General features: G+C 35.5%; 1 non-coding gene across 1 annotated transcript; it reads right to left on the reverse strand.

Annotated features, from left to right (window-relative positions):
* Positions 1 to 1,860: 1,860 nt before the first annotated feature.
* On the reverse strand, positions 1,861 to 1,944 carry Trnal-uaa (transfer RNA leucine (anticodon UAA)). Its single transcript has one exon. It is a non-coding gene; the product is annotated as a tRNA-Leu (tRNA).
* Positions 1,945 to 11,450: the final 9,506 nt, after the last annotated feature.

Consider the following 11,450-nt stretch of genomic DNA (forward strand, 5'->3'; position numbering starts at 1 on the left):
CTAAAACCATCGAAAACACGTACATATTAAAGTCTAAAGAAACTCACTACACGTTTCCTTTAGAAATTGGTTCAATTGCAAAATTAAATATTACTAGCAATGAAATAAATATTTGTGTAAATAACAAAATATTTAATAGAGAAGAAATGGAAGGACTTTCATTACGTAACGGTGACCGTATCTCGTTCAAATATGCCTTCAATAAAACAGAAAATGTACCGGATTTGTTCGCTGAAATGATAATAAAATGCCCTGTGAATTTTGAAGAATCATTAGTTACGTCCGAGAAAGCATATTATAAACACAAGAGCAATAAAAATGAAGCGCAAGAAGGTGTATGAACCAACTCCCATTAAAAGAGATATTGTTGCAGAACTGCACAAACCTGTAAGAATTAATTTTACACGACGTAAGGTGATAATTAAGGGTATTAACGAAACATTACAAGCAGATTTAGTGGAAATGATACCGTATGCTAAGACAAATAGAGGATACAAATATATACTTATTGTTATTGACTGTTTCTCAAAATATGTGTGGGCTGTTCCAGTAAAATCGAAAGATTCTCAACAAATAACGACTGCAATGGAAACAATTTTATCCAAGATCGTATGGTTACCCAAAAATTTACAAACAGATCAAGGAAAAGAATTCTATAATGTAAAGTTTCAAAATCTTATGAAAAAATACAAAATTAATCATGACAGTGTTTACAGTTTAAAAAAGGCCTCAATCGTTGAAAGAGTAAATCGCACATTGAAAAATTTAATGTGGAAAGAATTTAGTTTGCAAGGAAATTATAAATGGTTAGATTTATTGCCAAATGTAGTACATCAATATAATAATTCTTATCATCGTACTATAAAAATGAAACCCTCACAAGTTAACAAAAGTAATGAGAAAGCTATTCTAAAAGCTGCTTATACTCGCATTAAAATAGTTAGCAATAAACAAAAATTTACAGTTGGTGACAACGTAAGAATAAGTAAATATCGTGGAATCTTTGATAAGGGATACACACCCAATTGGTCAAATGAAATTTTCGTAATAAGGAAAATTAATCTCACTAATCCCATCACATATTTTTTGAAAGATGAAAAGGGTGAAAACATTTTAGGTGGCTTCTATGAAATGGAACTACTAAAAGTTGAGCATCCAGGTGTGTATCTCGTTGAAAAAGTTTTAAAAAAGAAAGGCAACCAACTGTATGTCAAGTGGTTAGGATTTAATAGCACCCACAATAGTTGGATTGATAGAAAAACAATTGCATAGTCGCTTCCTTCTCAGTCAGTCGAAATAATTGACAAGATGAAGTTGGTTGTAGTTGACGTACAAGGTTTTACTCTGCAAGAATTCATTGTAAAAGAACTTACGATATACGATGGAATTAACACAATACATGAAACATTCAAATCCACCAAACAATTCAACGAACTCGATGAAAAAACCAAGAAACAAGCCAGATATCTAGAACGTTACCATCACATGTTGAGATTTAATGACGGCTCCAAGGATCAGATATTTGCAAAAGAAATTTTGCTCAAATACATCAAGGAACATGGAGTGGAGGTCTTATATGTAAAAGGAAAATGTAAAGAAAATTATCTCATGGAAACGCTAGGAAAAGACTGCCCCAAAGTTGTGAACCTCGAAACAATTGAAGACTGTGTGAAATTGCCTAAAGAAATCCCATCATGTGATAATCATATATCTAACAATAAAAAATGTTACTGTTCTTTAAATAATGCTAAGTGTCTATACAATTGGTTGTATGAAATATTTCCTCAATAAATGACGTAATATTAAATTGTGTTTCATTTAAACGCAAAACAAAACTGTAGAACTGCATATAAAAAAAACTGTCAGGTGTGGGATTCGAACCCACGCTCTCTTTCGAGAATCAGAGCTTAAATCTGACGCCTTAAACCGCTCGGCCAACCTGACTACGGACATAGAGTCAGATAGATCGAGCACAAGGCGATGACAAAGCAAGGTCAACGCCGAGGTCAGTCACGTTCATACACAAACAGTCAATTGTCGACCAAAAAGATCAATGACCGCTCGATCAAAAGTTGTGGGGCTCCTAGCTCGGGTTGACCTCATTTGACCTGAGCCAGCAGCCCCACTATATAACTACTTTGATGGTTTCGTTGCACTTTCCGAGCCCGTAGGGTATCTGATTGGCTTAAAAGTACAAGAAAACACTTCAAAAGTGACGTTTCTGAAGAATTTTAACAGTTTTCTTGTATCTACGAAAGCCAGAATGCATAAAATTAACCTAAACGTCTCCTTTTCCTATTCTGAGTCGATTCGGCATGCTTTAAGTGTGTTTGGTGGCTCAGAACCATCAAAAAACGTTGAAATATAGTTCAAATTCAATAAAAATCGACAAAAATACAGTTTCTAGCTAAAATTTGATGGTTTCGTTGCACTTTCCGAGCCCGTAGGGTATCTGATTGGCTTAAAAGTACAAGAAAACACTTCAAAAGTGACGTTTCTGAAGAATTTTAACAGTTTTCTTGTATCTACGAACGCCAGAATGCATAAAATTGACCTAAACGTCTCCTTTTCCTATTCTGAGTCGATTCTGCATGCTTTAAGTGTGTTTGGTGGCTCAGAACCATCAAAAAACGTTGAAATATAGTTCAAATTCAATAAAAATCGACAAAAATACAGCTTCTAGCTAAAATTTGATGGTTTCGTTGCACTTTCCGAGCCCGTTGGGTATCTGATTGGCTTAAAAGTAGAAGAAAACACTTCAAAAGTGACGTTTCTGAAGAATTTTAACAGTTTTCTTGTATCTACGAACGCCAGAATGCATAAAATTGACCTAAACGTCTCCTTTTCCTATTCTGAGTCGATTCTGCATGCTTTAAGTGTGTTTGGTGGCTCAGAACCATCAAAAAACGTTGAAATATAGTTCAAATTCAATAAAAATCGACAAAAATACAGTTTCTAGCTAAAATTTGATGGTTTCGTTGCACTTTCCGAGCCCGTAGGGTATCTGATTGGCTTAAAAGTACAAGAAAACACTTCAAAAGTGACGTTTCTGAAGAATTTTAACAGTTTTCTTGTATCTACGAACGCCAGAATGCATAAAATTGACCTAAACGTCTCCTTTTCCTATTCTGAGTCGATTCTGCATGCTTTAAGTGTGTTTGGTGGCTCAGAACCATCAAAAAACGTTGAAATGTAGTTCAAATTCAATAAAAATCGACAAAAATACAGTTTCTAGCTAAAATTTGATGGTTTCGTTGCACTTTCCGAGCCCGTAGGGTATCTGATTGGCTTAAAAGTACAAGAAAACACTTCAAAAGTGACGTTTCTGAAGAATTTTAACAGTTTTCTTGTATCTACGAACGCCAGAATGCATAAAATTGACCTAAACGTCTCCTTTTCCTATTCTGAGTCGATTCTGCATGCTTTAAGTGAGTTTGGTGGCTCAGAACCATCAAAAAACGTTGAAATATAGTTCAAATTCAATAAAAATCGACAAAAATACTGTTTCTAGCTAAAATTTGATGGTTTCGTTGCACTTTCCGAGCCCGTAGGGTATCTGATTGGCTTAAAAGTACAAGAAAACACTTCAAAAGTGACGTTTCTGAAGAATTTTAACAGTTTTCTTGTATCTACGAACGCCAGAATGCATAAAATTGACCTAAACGTCTCCTTTTCCTATTCTGAGTCGATTCTGCATGCTTTAAGTGTGTTTGGTGGCTCAGAACCATCAAAAAACGTTGAAATATAGTTCAAATTCAATAAAAATCGACAAAAATACAGTTTCTAGCTAAAATTTGACGGTTTCGTTGCACTTTCCGAGCCCGTAGGGTATCTGATTGGCTTAAAAGTACAAGAAAACACTTCAAAAGTGACGTTTCTGAAGAATTTTAACAGTTTTCTTGTATCTACGAAAGCCAGAATGCATAAAATTTACCTAAACGTCTCCTTTTCCTATTCTGAGTCGATTCGGCATGCTTTAAGTGTGTTTGGTGGCTCAGAACCATCAAAAAACGTTGAAATATAGTTCAAATTCAATAAAATCGACAAAAATACAGTTTCTAGCTAAAATTTGATGGTCTCGTTGCACTTTCCGAGCCCGTAGGGTATCTGATTGGCTTAAAAGTACAAGAAAACACTTCAAAAGTGACGTTTCTGAAGAATTTTAACAGTTTTCTTGTATCTACGAACGCCAGACTGCATAAAATTGACCTAAACGTCTCCTTTTCCTATTCTGAGTCGATTCTGCATGCTTTAAGTGTGTTTGGTGGCTCAGAACCATCAAAAAACGTTGAAATATAGTTCAAATTCAATAAAAATCGACAAAAATACAGTTTCTAGCAAAAATTTGAAGGTTTCGTTGCACTTTCCGAGCCCGTAGGGTATCTGAGTGGCTTAAAAGTACAAGAAAACACTTCAAAAGTGACGTTTCTGAAGAATTTTAACAGTTTTCTTGTATCTACGAACGCCAGAATGCATAAAATTGACCTAAACGTCTCCTTTTCCTATTCTGAGTCGATTCTGCATGCTTTAAGTGTGTTTGGTGGCTCAGAACCATCAAAAAACGTTGAAATATAGTTCAAATTCAATAAAAATCGACAAAAATACAGTTTCTAGCTAAAATTTGATGGTTTCGTTGCACTTTCCGAGCCCGCAGGGTATCTGAGTGGCTTAAAAGTACAAGAAAACACTTCAAAAGTGACGTTTCTGAAGAATTTTAACAGTTTTCTTGTATCTACGAACGCCAGAATGCATAAAATTGACCTAAACGTCTCCTTTTCCTATTCTGAGTCGATTCTGCATGCTTTAAGTGTGTTTGGTGGCTCAGAACCATCAAAAAACGTTGAAATATAGTTCAAATTCAATAAAAATCGACAAAAATACAGTTTCTAGCTAAAATTTGATGGTTTCGTTGCACTTTCCGAGCCCGTAGGGTATCTGAGTGGCTTAAAAGTACAAGAAAACACTTCAAAAGTGACGTTTCTGAAGAATTTTAACAGTTTTCTTGTATCTACGAACGCCAGAATGCATAAAATTGACCTAAACGTCTCCTTTTCCTATTCTGAGTCGATTCTGCATGCTTTAAGTGTGTTTGGTGGCTCAGAACCATCAAAAAACGTTGAAATATAGTTCAAATTCAATAAAAATCGACAAAAATACAGTTTCTAGCTAAAATTTGATGGTTTCGTTGCACTTTCCGTGCCCGTAGGGTATCTGAGTGGCTTAAAAGTACAAGAAAACACTTCAAAAGTGACGTTTCTGAAGAATTTTAACAGTTTTCTTGTATCTACGAACGCCAGAATGCATAAAATTGACCTAAACGTCTCCTTTTCCTATTCTGAGTCGATTCTGAATGCTTCAAGTGTGTTTGGTGGCTCAGAACCATCAAAAAACGTTGAAATATAGTTCAAATTCAATAAAAATCGACAAAAATACAGTTTCTAGCTAAAATTTGATGGTTTCGTTGCACTTTGCGAGCCCGTAGGGTATCTGAGTGGCTTAATGGTACAAGAAGACACTTCAAAAGTGACGTTTCTGAAGAATTTTAACAGTTTTCTTGTATCTACGAACGCCAGAATGCATAAAATTGACCTAAACGTCTCCTTTTCCTATTCTGAGTCGATTCTGCATGCTTTAAGTGTGTTTGGTGGCTCAGAACCATCAAAAAACGTTGAAATATAGTTCAAATTCAATAAAAATCGACAAAAATACAGTTTCTAGCTAAAATTTTATGATTTCGTTGCACTTTCCGAGCCCGTAGGGTATCTGAGTGGCTTAAAAGTACAAGAAAACACTTCAAAAGTGACGTTTCTGAAGAATTTTAACAGTTTTCTTGTATCTACGAACGCCAGAATGCATAAAATTGACCTAAACGTCTCCTTTTCCTATTCTGAGTCGATTCTGCATGCTTTAAGTGTGTTTGGTGGCTCAGAACCATCAAAAAACGTTGAAATATAGTTCAAATTCAATAAAAATCGACAAAAATACAGTTTCTAGCTAAAATTTTATGGTTTCGTTGCACTTTCCGAGCCCGTAGGGTATCTGAGTGGCTTAAAAGTACAAGAAAACACTTCAAAAGTGACGTTTCTGAAGAATTTTAACAGTTTTCTTGTATCTACGAACGCCAGAATGCATAAAATTGACCTAAACGTCTCCTTTTCCTATTCTGAGTCGATTCTGCATGCTTTAAGTGTGTTTGGTGGCTCAGAACCATCAAAAAACGTTGAAATATAGTTCAAATTCAATAAAAATCGACAAAAATACAGTTTCTAGCTAAAATTTGATGGTTTCGTTGCACTTTCCGAGCCCGCAGGGTATCTGAGTGGCTTAAAAGTACAAGAAAACACTTCAAAAGTGACGTTTCTGAAGAATTTTAACAGTTTTCTTGTATCTACGAACACCAGAATGCATAAAATTGACCTAAACGTCTCCTTTTCCTATTCTGAGTCGATTCTGCATGCTTTAAGTGTGTTTGGTGGCTCAGAACCATCAAAAAACGTTGAAATATAGTTCAAATTCAATAAAATCGACAAAAATACAGTTTCTAGCTAAAATTTGATGGTTTCGTTGCACTTTCCGAGCCCGTAGGGTATCTGAGTGGCTTAAAAGTACAAGAAAACACTTCAAAAGTGACGTTTCTGAAGAATTTTAACAGTTTTCTTGTATCTACGAACGCCAGAATGCATAAAATTGACCTAAACGTCTCCTTTTCCTATTCTGAGTCGATTCTGCATGCTTTAAGTGTGTTTGGTGGCTCAGAACCATCAAAAAACGTTGAAATATAGTTCAAATTCAATAAAAATCGACAAAAATACAGTTTCTAGCTAAAATTTGATGGTTTCGTTGCACTTTCCGAGCCCGCAGGGTATCTGAGTGGCTTAAAAGTACAAGAAAACACTTCAAAAGTGACGTTTCTGAAGAATTTTAACAGTTTTCTTGTATCTACGAACGCCAGAATGCATAAAATTGACCTAAACGTCTCCTTTTCCTATTCTGAGTCGATTCTGCATGCTTTAAGTGTGTTTGGTGGCTCAGAACCATCAAAAAACGTTGAAATATAGTTCAAATTCAATAAAAAATCGACAAAAATACAGTTTCTAGCTAAAATTTGATGGTTTCGTTGCACTTTCCGAGCCCGTAGGGTATCTGAGTGGCTTAAAAGTACAAGAAAACACTTCAAAAGTGACGTTTCTGAAGAATTTTAACAGTTTTCTTGTATCTACGAACGCCAGAATGCATAAAATTGACCTAAACGTCTCCTTTTCCTATTCTGAGTCGATTCTGCATGCTTTAAGTGTGTTTGGTGGCTCAGAACCATCAAAAAACGTTGAAATATAGTTCAAATTCAATAAAAATCGACAAAAATACAGTTTCTAGCTAAAATTTGATGGTTTCGTTGCACTTTCCGAGCCCGTAGGGTATCTGAGTGGCTTAAAAGTACAAGAAAACACTTCAAAAGTGGCGTTTCTGAAGAATTTTAACAGTTTTCTTGTATCTACGAACGCCAGAATGCATAAAATTGACCTAAACGTCTCCTTTTCCTATTCTGAGTCGATTCTGCATGCTTTAAGTGTGTTTGGTGGCTCAGAACCATCAAAAAACGTTGAAATATAGTTCAAATTCAATAAAAATCGACAAAAATACAGTTTCTAGATAAAATTTGATGGTTTCGTTGCACTTTCCGAGCCCGTTGGGTATCTGAGTGGCTTAAAAGTACAAGAAAACACTTCAAAAGTGACGTTTCTGAAGAATTTTAACAGTTTTCTTGTATCTACGAACGCCAGAATGCATAAAATTGACCTAAACGTCTCCTTTTCCTATTCTGAGTCGATTCTGCATGCTTTAAGTGTGTTTGGTGGCTCAGAACCATCAAAAAAAAGTTGAAATATAGTTCAAATTCAATAAAAATCGACAAAAATACAGTTTCTAGCTAAAATTTGATGGTTTCGTTGCACTTTCCGAGCCCGTAGGGTGTCTGAGTGGCTTAAAAGTACAAGAAAACACTTCAAAAGTGACGTTTCTGAAGAATTTTAACAGTTTTCTTGTATCTACGAACGCCAGAATGCATAAAATTGACCTAAACGTCTCCTTTTCCTATTCTGAGTCGATTCTGCATGCTTTAAGTGTGTTTGGTGGCTCAGAACCATCAAAAAACGTTGAAATATAGTTCAAATTCAATAAAAATCGACAAAAATACAGTTTCTAGCTAAAATTTGATGGTTTCGTTGCACTTTCCGAGCCCGTTGGGTACCTGAGTGGCTTAAAAGTACAAGAAAACACTTCAAAAGTGACGTTTCTGAAGAATTTTAACAGTTTTCTTGTATCTACGAACGCCAGAATGCATAAAATTGACCTAAACGTCTCCTTTTCCTATTCTGAGTCGATTCTGCATGCTTTAAGTGTGTTTGGTGGCTCAGAACCATCAAAAAACGTTGAAATATAGTTCAAATTTAATAAAAATCGACAAAAATACAGTTTCTAGCTAAAATTTGATGGTTTCGTTGCACTTTCCGAGCCCGTAGGGTATCTGAGTGGCTTAAAAATACAAGAAAACACTTCAAAAGTGACGTTTCTGAAGAATTTTAACAGTTTTCTTGTATCTACGAACGCCAGAATGCATAAAATTGACCTAAACGTCTCCTTTTCCTATTCTGAGTCGATTCTGCATGCTTTAAGTGTGTTTGGTGGCTCAGAACCATCAAAAAACGTTGAAATATAGTTCAAATTCAATAAAAATCGACAAAAATACAGTTTCTAGCTAAAATTTGATGGTTTCGTTGCACTTTCCGAGCCCGTAGGATATCTGAGTGGCTTAAAAGTACAAGAAAACACTTCAAAAGTGACGTTTCTGAAGAATTTTAACAGTTTTTCTTGTATCTACGAACGCCAGAATGCATAAAATTGACCTAAACGTCTCCTTTTCCTATTCTGAGTCGATTCTGCATGCTTTAAGTGTGTTTGGTGGCTCAGAACCATCAAAAAACGTTGAAATATAGTTCAAATTCAATAAAAATCGACAAAAATACAGTTTCTAGCTAAAATTTGATGGTTTCGTTGCACTTTCCGAGCCCGTAGGGTATCTGAGTGGCTTAAAAGTACAAGAAAACACTTCAAAAGTGACGTTTCTGAAGAATTTTAACAGTTTTCTTGTATCTACGAACGCCAGAATGCATAAAATTGACCTAAACGTCTCCTTTTCCTATTCTGAGTCGATTCTGCATGCTTTAAGTGTGTTTGGTGGCTCAGAACCATCAAAAAACGTTGAAATATAGTTCACATTCAATAAAAATCGACAAAAATACAGTTTCTAGCTAAAATTTGATGGTTTCGTTGCACTTTCCGAGCCCGTAGGGTATCTGAGTGGCTTAAAAGTACAAGAAAACACTTCAAAAGTGACGTTTCTGAAGAATTTTAACAGTTTTCTTGTATCTACGAACGCCAGAATGCATAAAATTAACCTAAACGTCTCCTTTTCCTATTCTGAGTCGATTCTGCATGCTTTAAGTGTGTTTGGTGGCTCAGAACCATCAAAAAACGTTGAAATATAGTTCAAATTCAATAAAAATCGACAAAAATACAGTTTCTAGCTAAAATTTGATGGTTCGTTGCACTTTCCGAGCCCGTAGGGTATCTGAGTGGCTTAAAAGTACAAGAAAACACTTCAAAAGTGACGTTTCTGAAGAATTTTAACAGTTTCTTGTATCTACGAACGCCAGAATGCATAAAATTGACCTAAACGTCTCCTTTTCCTATTCTGAGTCGATTCTGCATGCTTTAAGTGTGTTTGGTGGCTCAGAACCATCAAAAAACGTTGAAATATAGTTCAAATTCAATAAAAATCGACAAAAATACAGTTTCTAGCTAAAATTTGATGGTTTCGTTGCACTTTCCGAGCCCGTAGGGTATCTGAGTGGCTTAAAAGTACAAGAAAACACTTCAAAAGTGACGTTTCTGAAGAATTTTAACAGTTTTCTTGTATCTACGAACGCCAGAATGCATAAAATTGACCTAAACGTCTCCTTTTCCTATTCTGAGTCGATTCTGCATGCTTTAAGTGTGTTTGGTGGCTCAGAACCATCAAAAAACGTTGAAATATAGTTCAAATTCAATAAAAATCGACAAAAATACAGTTTCTAGCTAAAATTTGATGGTTTCGTTGCAATTTCCGAGCCCGTAGGGTATCTGAGTGGCTTAAAAGTACAAGAAAACACTTCAAAAGTGACGTTTCTGAAGAATTTTAACAGTTTTCTTGTATCTACGAACGCCAGAATGCATAAAATTGACCTAAACGTCTCCTTCTCCTATTCTGAGTCGATTCTGCATGCTTTAAGTGTGTTTGGTGGCTCAGAACCATCAAAAAACGTTGAAATATAGTTCAAATTCAATAAAAATCGACAAAAATACAGTTTCTAGCTAAAATTTGATGGTTTCGTTGCACTTTCCGAGCCCGTAGGGTATCTGAGTGGCTTAAAAGTACAAGAAAACACTTCAAAAGTGACGTTTCTGAAGAATTTTAACAGTTTTCTTGTATCTACGAACGCCAGAATGCATAAAATTGACCTAAACGTCTCCTTTTCCTATTCTGAGTCGATTCTGCATGCTTTAAGTGTGTTTGGTGGCTCAGAACCATCAAAAAACGTTGAAATATAGTTCAAATTCAATAAAGATCGACAAAAATACAGTTTCTAGCTAAAATTTGATGGTTTTGTTGCACTTTCCGAGCCCGTAGGGTATCTGAGTGGCTTAAAAGTACAAGAAAACACTTCAAAAGTGACGTTTCTGAAGAATTTTAACAGTTTTCTTGTATCTACGAACGCCAGAATGCATAAAATTGACCTAAACGTCTCCTTTTCCTATTCTGAGTCGATTCTGCATGCTTTAAGTGTGTTTGGTGGCTCAGAACCATCAAAAAACGTTGAAAAATAGTTCAAATTCAATAAAAATCGACAAAAATACAGTTTCTAGCTAAAATTTGATGGTTTCGTTGCACTTTCCGAGCCCGTAGGGTATCTGAGTGGCTTAAAAGTACAAGAAAACACTTCAAAAGTGACGTTTCTGAAGAATTTTAACAGTTTTCTTGTATCTACGAACGCCAGAATGCATAAAATTGACCTAAACGTCTCCTTTTCCTATTCTGAGTCGATTCTGCATGCTTTAAGTGTGTTTGGTGGCTCAGAACCATCAAAAAACGTTGAAATATAGTTCAAATTCAATAAAAATCGACAAAAATACAGTTTCTAGCTAAAATTTGATGGTTTCGTTGCACTCTCCGAGCCCGTAGGGTATCTGAGTGGCTTAAAAGTACAAGAAAACACTTCAAAAGTGACGTTTCCGAAGAATTTTAACAGTTTTCTTGTATCTACGAACGCCAGAATGCATAAAATTGACCTAAACGTCTCCTTTTCCTATTCTGAGTCGATTCTGCATGCTTTAAGTGTGTTTGGTGGCTCAGA

Source organism: Zophobas morio, unplaced genomic scaffold (genome assembly GCF_036711695.1).
Source record: "Zophobas morio isolate AGI-343-1 ecotype UQ-CSIRO unplaced genomic scaffold, CSIRO_AGI_Zmor_V1 ptg000593l, whole genome shotgun sequence".
In the NCBI taxonomy this organism is placed as follows: Eukaryota; Metazoa; Arthropoda; class Insecta; order Coleoptera; family Tenebrionidae; genus Zophobas; species Zophobas morio.